At 35.3% G+C, this 12,671-nt stretch overlaps 1 protein-coding gene across 8 annotated transcripts in view; it reads left to right on the forward strand.

Moving 5' to 3' along the window:
• TMEM200A (transmembrane protein 200A) overlaps positions 1–12,671 on the forward strand; it is a 53,596-nt gene that overhangs the window by 16,699 nt on the left and 24,226 nt on the right. For 3 of the 8 annotated variants that reach the window (XM_048938148.1, XM_048938147.1, XM_048938149.1), the window contains exon 2: positions 1,688–1,757. The exons of the other annotated variants lie outside the window; for them this stretch is intronic. The gene's annotated coding sequence lies outside the window, so the exon portion shown is untranslated. The remainder of the gene's footprint in view (positions 1–1,687; positions 1,758–12,671) is intronic. 8 annotated transcript variants of the gene reach the window in all.

Here is a 12,671-nt window from a genome sequence, read left to right on the forward strand (position 1 = left end):
TATTTCTACTTCTGTAAAAGCTATAGTACCATTCACCTATAGCAGGCATTCACTCAGTACAGTGTCTTTTGCATTTGTATATACTGATGTTTATCAGCCAACCAATCTGTTCAGTACTATGCTGTGTGAAACCCTTCAGGTTTTGGTACAGAAAACTGAGTCATGGCAAGTAGAAGCAGGGGAAGCCAAGGAGAAGAGTGAGAACCCATACTGAGCTAGTAATATTATTAAGTCTTTGTTCTCCCTGTAATAAAATGTTGTTTTACTTGCTCATATTTTTAAGGTGTTCTACTTTATGCTACGTACATTTAGTGGACCTTAAAGTTTGCTTTGTCTTAAGGTTGCTTTGGATGAGAACCTTATCATCAGTCTTAAGCAGAACATTTCTCTGGGAATATCAGGCAATGCGTGGCTTTCATCACATACCTCAGAATATCATTCTAACATTTAGCATTTTGGAGTGACTTTGATTTAAAAAAAAAAAAAAAAAAAGTAAGTCACAGGAATTTTCCTGGTTTCTCTATGGAAGTGAAGAACTTACCAGCCCTATTTCCAAGAATTTGAATATGCACGCTAACGCAGAAAAATAACCTTCTAATGAGAGCTCAGGTTTTGTTTTAAAGGAAGTCTGGAAGCAGGCCAAAGTAAAGCTTTTACTTTACAGAAGCATGTGGCAAGCCTAGGTTAAAAGGATATTCAAGGAAAATATTTTTCTCTGTGATCACACTATGCTTAACTGCAGTCAGCTTGCTGAGTGTGAGAATATATTACTGGTCCCTTCCAACCCAAGCTGTTCTGTGAGTCTATGATACATCTTTTAATTAATGTTGAGGATGAGCTTCTCAGGATGGTCATTGCACCGTAGGAGAAAGTGAAAATGTAGGGAGAACTACAGAGATATTCCTTTCTTGTGGAGAATGTACACAGATGTGACTTCAGGAAGAAAAGAGGTTGTTCTCTGCAATCACCAGAACTTAGTGAATGAAAGGTAGTGTTGAGTTCTTCTTTACTTATTTTTTTAGAATTGAACTTTTCAGGAAAATTGAAAGTATTAAGTGGTGAGAAAAAAATAATGTATTTAAGGTTTAAGAAAAGAGTACTTCTATTTGAGATACAGGCTGCTGGTTTTTTTTTGTTTTTTGTTTTTTTTTTTGTAGTGTAGTGCTGATTAATGAATAAGATCAGGGTGCTATTGTGCCTGTAGATTACCTGCTGCTAATAACCTTGTGGCTAAATCATTTTCATAAGTTAAAAATTGTAGAAACTTTACACAGTACTACTTACATTTATTCAACTTTTTGTTCAAGTGTCTCCTTTTGACTCATTCTGTCTTGTCGAAGTTGTCATTCTTTCAAATAAAATACCAACTTAGAAACATCATATAGCTCGTCTGTTTTGTTGATAAGCAAAACCATATGAAATTTCACATATGATTAGATCTGCTAGTTTCCATGGAATGACAGAACTTTTCCCCACCATTCAAACACTAGAATAGAAAACTGTAGTATTTTGGGCTCACTTCTGCAAATTCTTGCCAGTTCTAACAGCCTTTCATCACATAAAATCACTCTGATTTTAAAGGAGGCAATTCCAGGAATTTAGGTTCAGTAAAGGCATTCTCCTTCTGTCAGTAATGAACAAATTCCAAAATCCAAATTGTAAGACTGTAATTTTATTTTACATACAGTGTGCAGTAACTCTGAAGAATTTACTGTAATAGTTCTATGACCTCAAAATGAAGAAGGAAGCTACTGCAGGTAAGTAGACATTTACAAATTAGGCTCTCTGTAGAAGTTTATGCTAAATTTGTAAACATAAAGCATTCTTTTGTCACCATAGAAATAATAATTTAAGTTCCATAATTCCTTTGGGTACATTAAAATGAGTCTTTTACTTTTCAGGGTTATGAAAAGATCAGCATTTTTAAGTTCCACAGCAATTACCATTGTATTCTTTAATAAGCCAATTTAATGCTGAAGCACGAATGTTTAAAAACGAGTAACAAGAATGGATCTCTTAGGGTTTGAAATGGACAGCCTCCAAAGACTTCTAAGCTTATAAATAATAAACCCTAGTAGCAGTTATTTTGAAGAGGCAGCAAGGCAAACACCAGGCATTACTGACAAAAAAAAAAAAAATTGAATCACATATAACATTCTGATCCCATTTGAACTGATGACAGCTTCCTATTGCTTGAACTTAAGGTTTAACCTTTTGTCTTTTTATGTACTTTTAAAGCACGTGTGTGCATTCAGAATTGCTAAGACAGATGATTGAAAGTTATACAGAACTCACAAAACATTGGTGGACAGATGGAAAATCTGGAGAAGAATGTTAACCCTAGCTTACTAGCTGCCCTATCTCTTCCTCGCTAAATTCTTCTCCCAGCTTAGGTCAATACATTTAACAGTTCAATAACTAAATGGCTGGACAAAGCATGAGCTTCTTCATCTTTATAGCATGCATTGTCTTACCTTTGTGTTTTGTTTGGGGTAAATAAGATGGATTGCTTTACTATTCTGTTCCAAAATCCTCAGCAGTGTCACAGGGGAAGGTGAGCTCCTCTCAGTATGGATTAGGTTTTTTTAAAATGAAAGGCATTGTATGGGGCATGTGAGAAGACCTTGATGTGACTTAAGCAATGTTGATATGACTGCAGGATTGAAGGCATCTATACACCAGCTTTAAGCAAACTGTTAAGAGATGTTAGGAATGGCCATTCCCACAGTTCTCCATCCCAGACAAATGGGCAGGACCGCTGCTTTCTCTTTTGCAGGTTCCACCAGTAGCGAGGCTAAACACGCTTGGGACACACACTCAGACACCTCCAGTCATACAGACTTTTGTAGGCATGGTGCTGCTTTCAGCAGTTAGACATTGATGTAAGAGCCAAGTCCCTTAAAATCTCAAATCCCTATGATTCTTCCTCCTTTTGGCTGGTAGAGACTGACTTACCTAAGTCCACTCAGCTATTCCCCCAGTTGCTGGCACTTCATCCTTGACTGGATAAAGTGAAATGGAAGAGATGTTTTTCTTCTATTTCCTTGATCTCCTCTTGACTGTCAAGCACAGATCAGAAGCATGGGAAACATTATAGTGGTTACAATGCTAATTGGTGCCAACTCCAAGCATTTTTGGCATAACAGATCTCTATCTCAGATCTTACATTTCTTCCACTAAAATTGGCATCCAGAATGGTTCATCTCCTAAATAGGAAAAAAATGAAAGTTGAATAAAATAAATGGAGAAATCACGTAGCACAGATACGACAGACAGGATTAGTGGCAAACAGACCTAAGTACAGAGAGTTATGGGGAAAGGTGAAGTGTGTAGAGGTCCAACTGTCTCCTGAAGGACTAACAAGGAAACATGGCAGTATGATTTGAGAGATCATTGGTGACTAAGTGAGAGGCAGTCAGACCCTTCCTGAGGAAGGAGGGAGATGTTGGCAGATGTTAAGATGGCACGTAGTGAAGTGAAGGACAGGGAAGCAAGTAAGGAAACACCTTCTTCTACAAAAGCATCAAAAGGCATTCAAAGGAAACATCTGAAATGCTGAATGTCTTCTTTTTGAGCCTCTTCAAGGATTTTATAATCTGTGAGTATAATCAGTATTATGTACTATGCGTTACAAGATGTATTTTTCTTAAGAAGTTTAGAAAGCATCTGTACTAATAGTAAGTACTCATGTAAGTGGCACTGCTCAATTTTACTTGAGCTGTTTGTAATACAAGTATTAAGGGCTGCGGAGTGATTTCTTATGAGCTACTGTAATATTCCTGCATTGAATGGAATGTAAATCACAGCAGAATTTCTTCTGTGGTATAGTTATATCCTGTACTGGTCACAGCAACAGAATCTAGCCTCAACCAGAAAAGTACTGATTATGTTAAAGAACTGAATTTCATCCACATCTTTATTAATATCTTTGTTAAAGGGGAATCTTGTTTAGAGTCTCTTTCTTTGTTGAGTTGGATTTTTTTCTCATCTCAGCAGATAACTTGAGAGAATGTGTATGGCTTTAGATACAGCTTTGGATTTTTACAATAGTAGGATCTGGGTGTTCTGTATTTGAGTTCATTTACAGATGTAACTATTTTAGTAAGCAGCATTCAGAGACTTTACACTGTTGCCTAAGTGTTTTTCCACAATTGTGGAATGTAATCTTGAATTCTGTTTTATTATTTTCAACAAAATAATTGAACAAGTGTGATTGTTTATTCGCTAACACAGATTAATTGAATAATAAGCAAGCAATGTGAACATTTGTGGTTGCTTGGTATATATTTTAAAAATCCTGTGAATGACAGGAAAAAAAATCTTCTTAGAGACAGACATTATCTCCTTTTTTTCCACTGACTTTCAGGGCTAGTCTAAGGTTAATATATGGCTGCTTTATTCTAGTGAGTAGAGGCTTTATACTAGGCTTTTCATTACCTCTGATTTCTTCTAATTTTCACTTTTCATTTTTCTGATTAGGTATGCTCATATCTTAATTTGTTATAGTACTTTCCACATTTTCATGCATATGAAACATCTTCTTGGCTGAAGGAAATTGTCTATCTCAGACACTGCCAAGGGTTTCCTAGCAGGGAGTGTAAGGAGTACATGATTCAGTCATAGGCAGCATGGAGGACTTGGACCCATCTGAGTGGAAGATCTGTTTCTTAGCACAAGTGTGACTGTTTTAAGACATCTGGCTGTTAGAATAACAGATTGTTAGGAAGATTTAAAGAGTTACTTGATGGAGACATGGACAGAGATAAGACCTGCTTGGGCAGTGACTTTCAGTAGCAGTCCATCAAGGCCCTAAAAGTTTTGGAGATCTGAGCATACTATGGGATGAGGACAATGGGATTTGGCCACGAGAAGTTACCTTTCTACTAAAACTGTAATTAGTTTTGTTTTTAAAAGTCAGTCTATTTTGTCTCCTGAGTTTATAATTGTGGTTTTCAGCATGTGATTATTGGTCTGCAAGAGGAGTAGAAAGCTGTGAACAAGTTCTAAGATATTCATGAATGATGAATAGGAAAACAAATTCTAGAGGTTGCATTGGAATAAATTTAGGCATCTAAAAATATTAGAAGTTCAAAAATCACTGATCTAGAATCTGAATATCTTGATAGCTGAATTACAGGTGCTCAGGCTTTCCTCTCTTTACCTTAGTCTTTCCTAAGCAGTGTAGCTTTTGAAAATGGAATTTATTTGCCTTTTATTCAGCAGTTCAATAGACTAATACTGCATCATGCAATTACTTAAACCTTTTCCTGGAAGACGTATAATTTTTTTCATTGCTGATTTTATGGCACAAGTGATTATGATGTACTTCTAGCTCAAATATATGTTGTCCGTATATTCAAAATTATAACAGGAGACAAAAAGCATTGGAAATCAGTGCCTAATGTATGTTTCAAATGTTGGAACTTGAGTGCTCTGGAAAATGTTAACACTATTTTGCATTCTCTATGTTACTATGTAAAAAAAAAATGTTTAAAAGTGCAATCTGAACAAATCGCATAGGAAACAGGAACTTACTGTACACAAAAAAAATTGCCAAATACACAAAATCTGCAATACTAAGAAAAAATAAAATGTGACCACTTTCAAATTCTTTTCAATTGTTAATTTAACAAGTCAAGCAAGTAGTAGAAAATAAAAAGGAAAAAAAACACTAAATATTTTTTTAAATTAGTAATGGTTAAGTTTTAAGAGGCTTCATTAAGACTTTAGCCTTGTCCTGTGGGTTTTGAGAACTCCATTTAACCAACTTCCTTTCCCCATGACATGTTGCAGGCTAAAAACTATCAACTAGATCAACTAGAGCCAAAATGCACAGTACATTGCAATGTTGATCCCTGGAAATTGATAGGCCAATCCTGTACCAATTATTATAGTAGTTTTGCTACTGCTTTCAATTGGAGGTCAGCTAGAATTATTATCATTCTATGCTGACCTCAGTTCTAACTGATATTTTATTTGCTAACATTTATCCCATGTCAAGTATCTGCAATTATACGCAAGGTATTTTATTCAAATTGAAGTAACTTTCATAATTGGAAAGCTGAACATTGTTACCAGTGTCAAAGGTGGGAAATGGAAGTACACAGCAGGTATCAGTTACACTTAAGGTAGGTACAGCGGACATCTGCCAGTGCCAGGGATATTTGTGATGATGCATGGGGAAGAAGCTAGCAATTGTGGGATTGTGAGTTTAACCATAGCCTTTCACCTGTGTCTGGAGATGGCATCTGTTTCCTCCATCTGTTCTATTCCTCTGCTTATCATCCCACGTATGATCCCAGGCTGGAAGCTCAAAACAAGGAACAAAAAGAACTTTAATGGAGTTTCAATTAACAGTGTTCTGAAGTCCCCATGCAGCAGGTGGAGTTTCAGTGGGTACATATGGCCTTCTCTGAAGGGGAGGAAAGTGCAGCAGGCTGCCATAAACTTTAATATCCTGTGAGGAAGCTTTCCTTAGTAACATTCTGTCCAGGATAGGATGTGTACTGTTTGACATATAATTGTAGTGAAAATAAAGTTAAGAAAGTCAATTGCCCTTAGAGAATATCCATTTGGTGGAGCTTTCTGATATGAAGTAGCATTGCAGCTTCTGCTTAAAATTCCATTCTTCATAAAACCCAGCAAACAGGAATTTTGGCAACCAGGAATAGCTTACAATGAGAGAACAATGAGATACATTAAGGGAAAATAACTGGCTACTTCATAACTGAAGAAATTCACTGCCATAAATATCTTCAGCACTTCTAATAAATCTACTGTATTTGGGCAGCAACTTTACAGTTCTTGGCAAGCTTGAAGGATGTTCCTTAGAAAAGACAAGAATTTGGAAAACCTCATGGAGCAATCTTTGCTGCGATCTGTGACAGGTGGTAATACATGCATCTGAAAATGGTTTATGTATTGTAAAAACATTTCTGAAGAGCAGCATGATCCAGGGAGAGCAAAATCACATTTCATAAAAACAGTTAATTTTTCTTAACCTGACAAATGTCAGTTCTGTGCAACGTTTTTCTTTCTTTTGACAAAGTTGTGTGATTTATAACATGAGTCATTCCATGCTCTATTTTGGTTAAAAATGCAATATTTTTGTTAAAAAAGTCACTTTTACGTGTGAAACATTTCACTCAGACTCAGTGTTGACAATAATATGAAAGAAGAGCTGCTGTAGTGTTTCTTTTTATCATCTTTTTATTTAAACATTGTCAAAAATTTGTAATGAGGTGAAACTAAAATAGAGTACACTGCATGTATATTAAACAGCATTATTGCTAATTAATGCTATTTGCAAAAAAGGTGATTTAGTTGTTTGTTTGTTTTTCTTTAAAGCAACTGTATGAGTGTCCATATTAAATTCAGCAAGGGGTTTTGGCTTAAATTAATGACAACTAAAAAACAAAATTTGAAGCAGCCAAAATAGTTCTGGTGTTTTGAAAATGAAACCTTTTTTTCCTTCATTACTGAAAGTAATACCTCTTATTTCCACGGAAACTACAACAGATACAAGAGAGCACCATGACACTATTTGCTGGAGCAGATTCTCAGCTACAAAACTCTTTTTCAACGTAGTCACCACAGTTAGCCATGAATTTTCACCAGTGATGAACAAGAGCCCATGTGCTGCACTCATAAGGATCTGTATGACTGTCCAGAACATGGCTTGTTTTTATGTTGCTGTCACCAATGTTGAGATGCTTCACCGACCGCCTCACTGTGCTCACATCCACTCTTTGGTCTTCATTATCATTCAGCAAATGTTGATCAATTTATGGGTGCCATTACTTCCATATGGAGGAATTCCAGTTTGTTTCATATGTATTTCTATGTCAGATGCCATTTTGTCAGACTGCTTTTCTGCTGCCGTCTGTTACAAAATGTAATGGAATGTTGGTGGGAAGGTTCACCCTCTTCTGCCATACCACCGACATCCTCCTCTGATGTCCTGAGCTGACATAATAAAACAGGAGGCATTATTTTTAGAGCACTTCTCATATTTTTAAACTGGTGATAAGACACAGAAACTCTTTTGTTTGACACAGAAATAGTTTAGGTTGATTATGATTTTGGTGGGAAAGCTGAAAGTTATTTATAAATAAGTCCAAATACTTTCCATATTGCTATGTTTTCAGGATCACTACAGGGCTGCTGTGCCTAAAGTTTTCCAGCATAAAGGCAACTAAAGATTCAGAATGCTGCAGTGTGTTGCACGTGTTGTTGGATGTCCTTTAAAATAGCTATATTTTGTTTTTGAAAAACTGTACCACTGTTAAAAAAATTTCATTCCTGCATGCTTCTTTTTTTCATTGCCTGTGTCATCTACATTTTTGTAGCTTCCAAGTTACAACAGCGTGTGTGAAAGGAATGATTCAAAATATACACAAAATAAATTTCCAACCCACAAATGAAGGTGTTTGGCCTTGTTAAGGTCAGTGCAAATTTTGCAACTGATGTTAATAGTTAGAATTTTACCCAGAAGTGTCGCAGCCACGTTAGTTCTTGTAAGTCATCCTATCTAATTTATTATTTTCAATAATACCTCAGAATTCAAGATTCCATTCCACGAATATGGAATGGAAAAATACTTAGGTGATAATGTGAAATGTCTCTAAATGCTATTTAAAACAATTAGAGATTGAACTAAAAAAAACCTTTGTTCCCTATTGAGAGAGTACATTCGTAAATATATTTTCTCAGTGTCCAAGATATCTCATCATCAGTGTCTTCTGACCACAAGGTAGTTATTTGGTATTCATAGACCTACTTCACGATAGATGAAAAACTTTATATCCTTAACACCATTTTGTATTCCTTGTGCATTCAAGTTTTAAATAAAAGCTAATCACATTTTTATATGTACTTAGAAAAGTAGGATTGAGCTTCTAATTGTAGAGTATTTCTCTTTCTAATTTAGTTTAAATAAATTATAGTAAGCACAATCCTATCAGAAATTTCCAGACCAAATTTTACTTGCCTTACTAATGCAGAATTCCTGTTGAAAACTCTGTACTGAGTAAGAGTAGCATTTGCTTAACCATAAATCTTTGAAAAATGTTCTGATTCACAGCAGGTGATTTCAGAGATAAGAAAGAGAAAAAGAGAGATAAAAATTGTACCTATTACTTTGCCTTCTATTTGGAGATAATTAAGTTCAGAGGTACTGAAACAACATCAGCTATGTTACAGGGTGCCCTCCACACCAGAAAATGAAATTAATCAGTCATTGCCATATTAAGTTAAAATGAATTACATGCAGAGAAACCCTCTACTTCCATTAGTCACGTCAAGATGCAAATATGAAGATATATATCTTCACATAAATGTTCACAGATAAACAAAATAATTAAATTCGCTGCTGTTATGCAACACATTTTCTCTTAAGTACCTGTTATTTGATTTATGAGAGCACACAGTAGATTCTTTATCTGTATTTTTGATAACAGAATTTAATTTTTGTTAATCTGAGGCGTCTGGACTCGGGCAGTCACTCAAGAAAACGTATGTGTTTATGTTTAATGCAAAGAGTCCATCTAAATCTCTCTATCTGCAGATTTATTTTAGTTTTTAATAATGTTCTCTTGAGAGTATAGTTCTGATGTCAGGACTTTGCAAATATCAGTCAGAATGATTCCAGTAATGCCAGTTTTGTCCAATGACTAAGGAACTGAGCGTAAGTTTTATTTTTTATCTATTGAAAGGATTTAATTAATTCACGTCATAGCAAAATTCATTCTGAGTTTTTGCTTTATTTTATGAGATACTTCTAGCAACAGAAAACATGTAAAAAGCACCCGTTAATTTATTAGTGATTCAAAAGTGATTCAAAATTCAATTGATTTATTATTCTACTGTCAACTTGGGGGAATGCAAAATGGGAAGGAGTGTGTTGCTACATTATAATGGTAGTGATGTACATAATCAGCTGTGAAATCCTGCACTGCTTGGTGGACAACAAAGAATCACATTCAGCTTGTCTGCCCCATAGTTTATAGTCTAGCATAGGTGTATACATCTACTTTTCTTTTATGCTGATGAATGGCAACTGGTAGTAAAAGAGGCAGAAGACTATGAGAAACAGGATTTAAAATGGCAGTGGGAACATTTTCGTAAGAACTGTTCTCATAAAGGATGAAATTATTGGAAGAAACTACTGGAAAGACTGGTCCTCAGATGTAATCGACATGTAAGAGAAGACAAGATGAACATACACAGATTGATGAGTAAAAGGAGTGAAAGACATAGAGCTTAATTAGGGGAAGGTCAGGTTAGGCAGGAAAAGATTCTCCCCCAGGAGGGTGATTGGGCACTGGCACAGGCTCTGAAAGGCAGTGGTCATGGCCTCAATCTGCTGGAGTTCAAGGAACATTTGGACAACGCTCATAGGACCACTCAAAATTCAAACCCTATGCCTATGTGGAGCCAGGAACTGGACTCAAAATTCCTCGTGGGTCCTTTCCAATTAGATATTCTTACAGAATATCTATGAGATAGCCTTGAGAGTGTTCTCTCTTCACACACGTGAGATCCAGACTACAGTAAACAAATAACTAGTCAAAAGAAATTATACTTCATATTTCAAGTTTAAAATAAAAAACTTTGTAAGCTTCAAAAGGTCAGATAAATACTGAGGGTATTTCTAGCAGTTACAGTGATAATTAAAATGAAGTCACTTTATGTTATAAGAAAGATAAATAGGGAGAAATTTGTTTTCTGTGGTTCGTATGCATTGCAACTCCCAGCGCAGGCCTTCATGCAAGTGCTGCTATGTGATAGGCAGAACTTATGAGTTTTAATGTGCTGCTGCCATAATTCACCAGTGTGGTTTCCAAAAATAAAGTTTAGGGAAATGATCAGGATTCTATCTGCATTACAGTCAAGTTGCCACAGATTTATCTGTTACAACTGGACAATTGTCCTGAATTTGGATTTTGTAAATTTTTATACAGCAGATATATATGCTTTCATTATGTTATTATCAACTTGTAGTCTGGAATATAAGATGTTGTGTATTCTCTGTTATGAAGGAATCAGGTCCTCATGGTTAGAGAAAGACTTCAAGATATTTAGTGTTTGTTGAAGATAGCTACGTGTGTTAGCTGAGTAAAAATGTCTTCAGGATTTGGAAAGACATGCCTTGTTTTTGTTTCTATGTAATCGTAGTTAATCATAGTTGTTAAACATGTTAAATGGTTTCAAAAGATAACTGAGATGATAGTGAGGAAAATACAGGGCAGCATGGAGAAAAATCAAACTCCCAAACAGTCCAGAAATCAGCAAAAGGAAACAGGTATGGAAAATGTAGCCCTGTGCATGACAGGATCAAATGTTTTCCACAAATGTCCTCATCAATTAGTAAAAAAATAAATTGCAGAAATTGTGGAAATTTTAATTCCTCCAGTCTAGCTGAAAGAACCACTCCCATTCAATAGCAGCATCAATGAACATCAGCAGGATTTCTCAGGGAAAGTAATAGGAAAGTATTAGGATCCAATCCAACCCCGATTTCCTGCTGTATTGGCATCAGTCTGCAAGTTATGGAGGATATAATGCTGGCAAGGTCAGCTTCAATATTCAGATTCTTGATGTTCAGTATGCATTTAAATGTATTGGTGGATCGATCAATGAAGTGCTCAGAGAATTTATAAAATGATGAATATGTCCTGTTTAATACCATTGGGAATTTAGAAAAAAAATTTCAACAAGTTATTTCTTTAGAGAGAGAAACAGCAGTGAGCTATTTAAACATCAGATATAGCTTGTCACAAAAATGTAGTTGGGTTCAACTGTCTCAGAAAATATGGCACAAAAACAAATAAGGACAAACTGTCCAGGAATAAAATGGAGCTGGAAGCAAGCAGAGTATTTCTAGATGTCAGGTCAGAGTGTTCCACGTGGGAGGATTGGAAAAAATACTTTACTTTTAAAATGGAGGCAGTAGAATAATTAAAAGATACTATAAAATGATATTGATTTTGATGTAATGAACTTGAGATCTTTTCTGGTCTTCAACATTTTAAAACAACACCTGATGCTATTTTTGTCATTAGTAAAGGAACTAAATTACTTGTTTTCTCGCTAGATTTTAGTTTGACTGTAGGAGCAGCATTGAAGAGAGGTTTTAAAAGAGTTGAGGAAACGTTTTCACTTAATTGAAAAGAGTTTGTGTTGTAGAAGTGTTCTACTTGCATGGTACAAAGCATGAGTTTCATTTTAATTTTGTGTGGAAAAAGAACACAATTAATGGTTACTGAGCAGTTGAATATTAAATGTGAAGTGATCCTTATGAAGGAGAGAGTGTCTAGGGGCCGGCTTGAATATTTCAGCAAACCAGCCTCAGTAAGGAAAAATAAACAAAGCCTTATTTGTTTATTTTCCTTTTGTTTAAACAGATAAAAACTAAATGTAATATGCTCTACTGTATCTCTTGTGTAATCATTTGTATGACAATAGAAAGATTCATAGTTCTGAATTTTCATATATTTCAATATTTCTGTTACTAAGCATGTTAATAATATTGATGCCAACTCACCAGCATGAATATTCAGCTGACAGATAGCTTGTGAAGAAACTATTGCTGCTGATCATACTTCACAGTAATATTTGATAATACTGTTTTCCAAGAACATTTATGATTTATTAGTCTTTTTTCCTTCATA

Source organism: Lagopus muta, chromosome 2 (assembly GCF_023343835.1).
Source record: "Lagopus muta isolate bLagMut1 chromosome 2, bLagMut1 primary, whole genome shotgun sequence".
NCBI lineage: Eukaryota > Metazoa > Chordata > Aves > Galliformes > Phasianidae > Lagopus > Lagopus muta.